The sequence below is a fragment of the Stegodyphus dumicola genome, chromosome 6 (assembly GCF_044657685.1).
Source record: "Stegodyphus dumicola isolate Sdum_Otavi_A_Nest chromosome 6, ASM4465768v1".
Lineage (NCBI taxonomy): Eukaryota > Metazoa > Arthropoda > Arachnida > Araneae > Eresidae > Stegodyphus > Stegodyphus dumicola.
This window is the reverse complement of record NC_140773.1, coordinates 216,251,325-216,259,999: the sequence shown is the minus strand read 5'-3', so window position 1 is coordinate 216,259,999 and position 8,675 is coordinate 216,251,325. Positions and strand designations below refer to the sequence as shown.

General features: G+C 31.3%; 1 long non-coding RNA gene across 1 annotated transcript in view; it reads right to left on the bottom strand.

The window, feature by feature from the left end:
* LOC118191236 (uncharacterized) overlaps nt 1–8,675 on the bottom strand; it is a 60,676-nt gene that overhangs the window by 1,028 nt on the left and 50,973 nt on the right. Inside the window, exon 2 of the long non-coding RNA XR_004758548.2 lies at nt 5,477–5,571. This is a non-coding gene — a long non-coding RNA (uncharacterized LOC118191236). The remainder of the gene's footprint in view (nt 1–5,476; nt 5,572–8,675) is intronic.

The window sequence follows — 8,675 nt, the reverse complement described above, 5'->3', positions numbered from 1 at the left end:
ATGATGTTTAAAAGCGATTAACTATGATTAATTACATCTGACTTAAGTACACTTTAATAAAAAGAAATAAGTGAATAGCTAGCTTTGTGCCCATCCCATTGCCCTCGTGCACTCAGTCCCGTTTGAGCAAAAGGACAGAGCTAGCAACGATTGCTGCTCACAAGAAAACAGTTTTGAAAGTGGTTAGGCATTGACTGTGCTGATAGTGGCTTAAGTTCCTCAAATAGTGGCGTGCCCAAATTTTTTCTTGCATGCCATTGCTGGGCATAAAACTTTGAATATGAAAATAAAAACTAGTTGCTTTTTTTTTTTTTTAATATGATGTCTTCAGGGTTTAATTTCTAAAATTAGAAGTGCCGGAACCCTATGGAAGACCGTCAGGAAAGAGAAACAAGAATAAATAAATGAATAAATAAAATGACTAATAAAATCATTAATAAAGAATAATAATAATAAAATACTAAAAACTTTCAGATTTTATATCACGCCCATAGGGCTATTTTTTTCATTTGCATACACGTTTCGAGAGCATTTGAATAATGTTCCTTTGGGCTAAAAATATTTAACAACAACCTATCTGTAGAATTTTCTATAGACAGTCTTGTGCACTAGAGATAAAAATGTCCAGCCCCCTCCGGTACAGTGTTGCCACTGCTCGCTTTGAAATTGTTGAGTTTTTTAATCAAAAATTTGTTAAAGTTTTACAAAATTTGAAATACAAAATAAAATATTTAAAAACAGCATATCTTTAGAATTTCCTATAGACAGTCACGCATGCTGGAGATAAAAATGTTTTTTCATACAGTGTCGCCATTGCTTGCTTTCAAATCATTGAGTTTGTTAATCAAAAATTTGTGAAAGTTTTGCAAAATATGAAATGCACAATAAAACAAATTCAGAATTTGGGCTTCCAGAATTTGGGCTTTACATTATCCAAAATCTGATGGCTCTAGGTACCATTGTTTTTTCACAAAGTGAAAAACATGCATACATTCTGGCAAATCCTTCATTATTTACTTTCTTTAAATATAATACAGAGCGATAACATTTGGTGGGAACAATTTGAAAAGTGATTCAGGCTTTTATATTCATTCAACACAAAACCCCTTTTTGAGACTAAATAGCCCTTCTGGGCTAACGATCTTTAATAATTAATTACTACAATAATTAAATAATTAACGATTAAAGTAATAAAAATTTAATAAAATGTACATATAAAAATTGAAGTTTAATTAGCGATTTTTAATACATTTTTATTAATGAAAATAAAATTTTCGACATCAAATTTGTACTGAAATTGTTGTTCAGTTGCATAAAAAAAAAAATGCCAGAGCCTTCTCATTTAGGGCTTGGGTGCGCCCTAGCTAGAATTATGCTTTATCCCCCAAACTAAAAAGTCTCGAAGCCGGGCTCCGCCGCAATTTAGGCTTTGCATGATTTGCTTAAATAAACTGAGCATACGTCTTTGCGCAAAAGCAAAGAATGAATAACATTTCAAGGAATGACAGCATTGGAATTGAATCTCATATTATGAGAACTAATCAATTCACTTTGAAATTCTGCCTCTTCAGTGTTAATATAAGCAGAGAAAATATGCGGCAGCGATTGCCATTTTATCAGAAAACTTTGAAAATAGATTTTAAAAGATTATATATATATATATATATATATATATATATAAAAAAAAACAGTTGTATTACAAGATCTTTGTTACTTCATTAGTAATTAACATCAAGGTTATGTTAGGTTAGTTGAATATGGCAAAGCACTCGGGCTATCTGGGTGAGGAAGGGATGCCTTTGTGGAGGACTTAAGGGATACTGGCTTATATTCACGTTACGTATGGGAAAAACACAGAAACCAACCACGCAGCCAGCTCGTTTTTTAGGATCGAATTCACAGCATTCAGCGGTCTTAACTCGGCCACTAGTGCGGCTCAATCAGCATCAAACTTATCTACGAACTTGCAAATGAATGAATATATGCGGCTGCAGTCAGATATGCAGCATAAAGACGTTTCTTTCTGAAACTAGATTTACAAGCACCTTTTTTTTTTTTCCCTTTTTCTTATATGAAGTATTAAAACAGTAAAATGTTAAAAAAATTTTAAATGAACATCCGCGTAATCGTACCACATCTATCAAACTCGTATTAGTTTTTAAGAAACAGACTCGATTTCTCGTGTTAGAATCGTCGTTGATGTCGTCATACGGCAGTGCTAGGTTCGCCGATACGTGAGTTTGGCATGTAATTCTAAGGTTTGCATGCGGACCCTTGCGTTTTGAGGTAGCTGTAAAACGAATCCTGAACTAAGTAGATATCAATTTGAAATGGCCTAGCATTAAACATTCTAAGTTTTGAAAGCGCCCCTTTTTTAGCTAATGATGTTTTAGGTTGGTAGGTTCCAATCTGATTCTGATTGGCAATTTAAAATCTGTATCTGCTTTTATTAACTGCTCTTCTCTAATCCTTTAAAAGACCACCTGAAGAAAAAGCACTTACGAAATACCAATCCTGTTTAAGGAAATTTATTACAAATGAAACACTTTCTACCTGTGTTACATGGAACATCCGGTCTCAGCAACAGATGAGCTGAGACCATTGCGACGGCTAGATAGACCACCAGCTATAAAGTGATACAGCACAAGACTGTATTTATGGCTAATGAAATTAATGCTGGTGAACTACATGAAAATGAAGCAAATGATTGGGGTCATACAACAAGCAACTTCATAAATTCGGAAGAGTTAGAGAACGAACTGCAGCGACAAAAACCACATGAATTCGAGAAGACTAATTAGCAACTTTTGAACAATTGAAATCAAAATACTTTGCGTCAGCCTACTATTTTTTCTTGTTTATTTTTTCCTCCCTTTGATACTTTTCTGCCAATTCTTATAATTATTTAATATGTTTTCTACCATATAACGCTTAAAAACGCTTAATAAATATAAAGATAATTCACATTCAATGGAAGAACCTCCAGTTGCTTGATATCAGTTTCTCTTTCTGTTTGGATAGCCTATAACTGAAAATGTAAAGCGACCGAGATCTATCTGTCATAATTCTTCTTGGTGGTAAATAACACTGCACATAATTGTTTACTCAATTTTCATTTATTTATAAAAAAATGGGTGTTTTATTTACTCTCAAGTTTGTTTTTCACGCTTTCATTGTACTGCACACTCAAGTGTCTTCATTACTCATGAAACTCCGTAATTCTCAGCGGATTAGAGACCTTTTACCATATATTGGAATCGCAAATTCAATTGCAGAAATATTAAATTATTTAATTTTAAAATACGTGTGTAATTCTCAAGGTCGATTGGCGAAATATTTTAATGAATTTTACATCATAAAATTAAAATTTTGCATTTATTTGAAATTTTACTCTGACTGCATCATTAAAAATGATCAGAGTACCAATTCAGGCTGTTCTCTCGTCAACAGATGGCAGCACATGCATCGGGCGAAAATACTCTCATTCCTACGGGCGAAAGTGCAGTTGCACTTCATTATTTTTAATATTACCGTAAATAGCCTAAAAACATCAATTTAAATTCTCCATGATGAACAAACAAATCGGTTCTTAAGACCCTAGGAAAACAGCCCTATTCTCATATAACTTGCACATAACATTTAGAATATTGAATAGCGTAAGGAAAGAAAATCTGCCAGTTGATGCAAGAAGTCAATCGAGAATTCAAGCAGCTGGCGCCATCTTTCGATTGTTGAGTAGTTAGGAGATATCATGGATTAACTCTTAAGTCAGAGACTAATGCGTAAAAATTAATCAATTTGAATTTTCTGGTCAAAACTAAATTAAGTTATATGCCAGTAGCACAGCTAAAATCCAAGGTACGAAAGAAAAGGAAATGCTTTTGTTTAAAAACCCTGTGTTTAGAGAATTTCTAAAATTAGGAGTGCTGGAGCCCAATGGAAGACTGTGAGGAACGAAAGAAAAATAAATAAATAAAATAGCTAAAAAATTAAAATAATTAAATTTAAATTAAGATAAATGGAAAGAGATAATTAGAAATCTAATAAATTATTAAATTAGTTTTGAATAGTGAAATAGGAAAAAAAAAAAAAAAATATCGAGCTTTGTTTTATTTGCATCGGCTGGAATTAAAATTCCGCTTAGAAGTTTATAAGAGCTCAGCCGATCTCCGTCTGGTTTAAGCCCTAATTATACGTGTAATGTACTATTCTAAGTGATGACAAGTACTACTCTTTATTTATTTATTTATTTATTTTTGTAGCATACCAAGGAAAAAAATCAAAACGATTAAAGCTCCACTAATGAGAAATATAATGTCATCAATCGAATAGAATGACTCTGAAAATGAATTCTATAGATAACATACTTGAGCGTGATCATACAGATGTTTTGTCAAATAAAGAATCCGGAAAAACAATGGTTGTACATTCACCTATATACGTACATACATATATATGTATATACACATATTTGACGCTGCCGATTGCAATAAAAAAGAAAGATGCATAACTAGATGTTATAGCAGTACCATATACAAAATTTCAACGTTCTACGGCCAGTCTTTTTTGAGTTATGTGAAATACATACGTACGTACAGACGGGTCACGAAAAAATTCTGAATCTATTTTAAAATCCCCTTTGGAAAAAAAGAGTCCTTTATCCTGTCTGTACGTACAAATGGTTAGAATAACTGACACAATATGTTATTGCCACGTTAATTCTTTTACTGATATTGAGAAAAGTTGTTATATTAAATTAAATTTAAATCATGACACCATACGTATACGTATTAACATAAAGTGTTAAAAGGTTTTGTTTCCTGGTTTGGCAACAAAAAAATTATTTGCGAATTGTTTGTTACTTGGAATAATTCATTCATGTTTTTATACACTTTCTTTTCAGGTGTACATAGGACTTTTAAATTTTTCTTTCGGCTCAGCCCGCTAGTATTCTATAAAAATAGAAAATAGGGTAGTTCTGTGTTTTCTCTTTGAAATGTATAAAAATTAATTCGAAATATAAATTATGCATTTATTTAATTAAAATTATGGCTTAAAATAAGATCTTGTTTCTTCTGTTAAATAAATATACATTTTTAATAAAGTATTGCCAAAATCAGTAAACTTTTGTTGTACGATGTTTCTAAGAACAATTCCTTGATTAGGTATAGTCTAACCTACACTCTATAGCAATTTCAACTTAGTTTCAGCTGTTAAGGTCTAGAATAAATGTTTTAGTCATCAATGATAAAAAGAACAATGGTATTTTGAAGTCAAAGTCACATATAGATTTATAAATGATCATTGTTAAAAAAATATTCCTCCGAGTACAAAACTGTTTTTTTTTTTTTTTTTTTTTTGCTGGACAATTTTTTTCTCAAAAAGGAAAGATTTTATATGTGCTGATGTTACGTCTGATATATAATACATGAGATATAGCAGCCGCCGTTGCGACCTAAATACAAAAACAAATTACTTTTGGAAAATTCTATACAGGCCTCATCTTGGAATAGACTTCAAGTCTTCTGGCAGTTAACATCAGCTGAAGCATTCTTCTGACAGCTCCAATGACTAGAAAAGAATGAAAAAAGTTCGGAACATTAACAAGTTTGACAAGAAACAAATTACAAGCATTAAGATCTCTGAAAAGCTGTTGACAGGAAAGCTGTGATTACACGTTTTCTGGTGCTTGTGGAAAATATCGGGCAAGGAGCTACAACAATTTCACAAATAATTCATATGTTAAATATTTTTACATTTAAATGGGAGCTGAGGAGGCTTTTATCTATGCTTTTAGATTGGATGATAATAAGATGTTTTTTTGTGCTTCCTTATGAAGTAATGGAAGTGTAATTGCGAATAATTTCGGGTATCATATTTCAACGAAAATAGCCATTCTGACCGCTCTCGAATCTATTTGAATGGTTTTTTTTATATGACATCTGTATGTACGGGTAGAATAAATGACTTTTTTTCAAAAGAGATTGTATAATGGATTTAAAATGGATTCAGAAGAGAATATCGCAAATTTTTGAACACTTCACATGCTGCAAAACAACTTCAAAAACACTAAAATATTTTTAAAATATCAATTCCCAAAGAAAGATTCAAATATTTTTGCAGTACTTCCGAAGTTGTATCATTTCAATTTAACTTAAAAGACATCTTAACCAACTAGCTTTATTACACGATTTAATACATTTCTTATACTTTTTTTACGAAGATGGAAATTTATACTTCGCTTATGCAAACTGTTATATTGAATCAATTAAATTTTATACTCATATTAATTAGCACTTGATTAGTGCGCAAAACTATTTTAAGTGCCATAGTCAGTGTTCATATATAGTCTTAGTATCCATCCAGCTTGCCTAATAATACAGTTACACGGCGCAAACTCGAAGAAAAAACTGAATAACTTAAACCATATACAGAACACACAGCATTTTCAAGAGTTACTTAAAATATGCATTTAATTGTTGAAAAAGTAACCATAGCTTATATAATCATATACACATTTCTTATATTCAACAGATTTCTGAATACATATTTTCACTTATTTTAATTCAGGACCTTATTAAGGAAAAGCATCAAAAGATAATTAATATTCACATTATCTTTAATGTTAGAGTCTATTAATTATTTTATCAAAAGGATAATGTCTATTCATACACGGCAAGTAAATATATTACAATATACATCAGTCTTCGCTTAGATCTGAAAATCCTATGTAAGTGATGCACTTATGTAGAACACACTCCTCTTAAATATTCAAATGATATAAATACTGCAGAAAATTCAATCAAAAATATCTAACTGTAAAAAGCATGTTATTTCAATAATTTTAGTCATTAAAGTATCTGCTAGCTTAGATTCTTTAAGAATAATTTACGAATGTAATTTAGTTCAATCGTATTCGAATTTTGAAGCAGAGGCAGAAATACTTTGTGAGTTAATGTTGCTCGTGGTGAAAGAAACTTTCATATTTAATTACATCCAACCAATCCTCACTAGATAATAAAATATCAGCAGTCTCATATTGTAGCTCAAGTTTGATATTGTAGCTCAAGTTTGATAATATTCTCTTTCAATTTTCAATGCTTTATGAATATGGAAGTAGTAGCTACAAAAATAAATAAAGAAGCAAAAACTACATATTTCCCAGATCCAAAATATTGAACAAATGCTTTGATATACTTCAGAAACGTTCCAAAAGGTATTAAAGTTTTAGGAATGAAAAGTTTTCTTTGCTAGAATCATTAGAAAATGCAAGCAGTACTCTACAAGAACTTTAGCAAATTTCTAATAATATAAAAATTTGGTAAGATCTCTATTACGTGAAGAAAAACTTTCAAGCATGGACATTCTTTCTGTAGAATATGAATACAGTGATCATGTAGATTCTTAAATAAATAAATAAATAAATAAATAAATAAATAAATAAATAAAATAAATAAATAAATAAAAAAGTTTGAAAGGTTTCAGATTTTAAATTACGTCCAAAGGGGCGCTTTTTTAACGTTTTCTGTGTTATTTTTATTTATATAATATTACGTTCTTTGCACTTAAACCATGAAATTCAGTTCAATAGTAATGTCGCAAAATAATTTTAAAATGAGCCTATCTTTAAAATTTCCGATACACAGTTCCGCGCGCTGGAGATAAAAAGGTTTTTTTTTCTCCGTAGATTGTTGCCATTACTCGCTTTTAAATAGTTGAGTTTGTTACTCAAAAATTCGTTAAAGTTTTACAAATATGAAATCGATCATAAAACAAATTCCAAATTTCAAATTTGGTCTTCCACGTGCCCATATTCGTAGGAGGATTACGTCATTCAAAATTCGATGGCTCTAGGTACCGTTGTTTTATCACAATGCGAGGAATGTACCTACATTTACGCAGATTTTTCATTATTTAATTTCTTCAAATATAATGCAGGATTATAATATTTGTTGGCAACAGTTTGAAAAGTGAAACGGACATTTATAGTGATTCAACGCAAAATCGCAAACAAAAACAATAGTCCTTCAGGGAAAAAGCTCCTTTGGACTAAGAAAAGTTCGACCGCCCCCCCCCCCAAAAAATAAATTAGAAACATTTCTTGAAAAATTAGTGCAATGCTTTTGATATTAGTTACATGACAATTTATCTCATTTCAATATTAATTTCCGTTCATCGTAAAGGAAGATTTTTATGTGTGACGTTTCACCGAAATGTTGTGACGCCAGCTATTAAATAAAAATTATAGAAACGCACAATTACCAGCCAGCCTGGACCTGGTTTCAAAGCAAAGCTTTCTTTCAAAAAATGGATATAATTCAACAGTTTTTATCTAACTTAAGCAAACAGTACAAGCTTACCTAGACCGTAACAGACTTCAGACCCACATTTATCAAAACAGGATCTAACTGCACTCTAAAGTATTCCCAGCAAAACCAGCATTAGCGTTGTCAACAGTATTTTTTTCCAACTGGTAGGGTAGCGAAACGCAGAACAAAATTCTCACACGCTATACGGATAAAGAAGTTGCTTATGTGGCCCAGAAGGAGCCTTAATAAGCTATATAAGAGAATTAAACTCTGAGAGCGCAAGGCTTTGACGAGTTAGCAGTTTAAACTCTAGGAACGGTCAATAAAGTAAGGTAAAAGGGGGGAGACCATTGTATCCTGTACTAT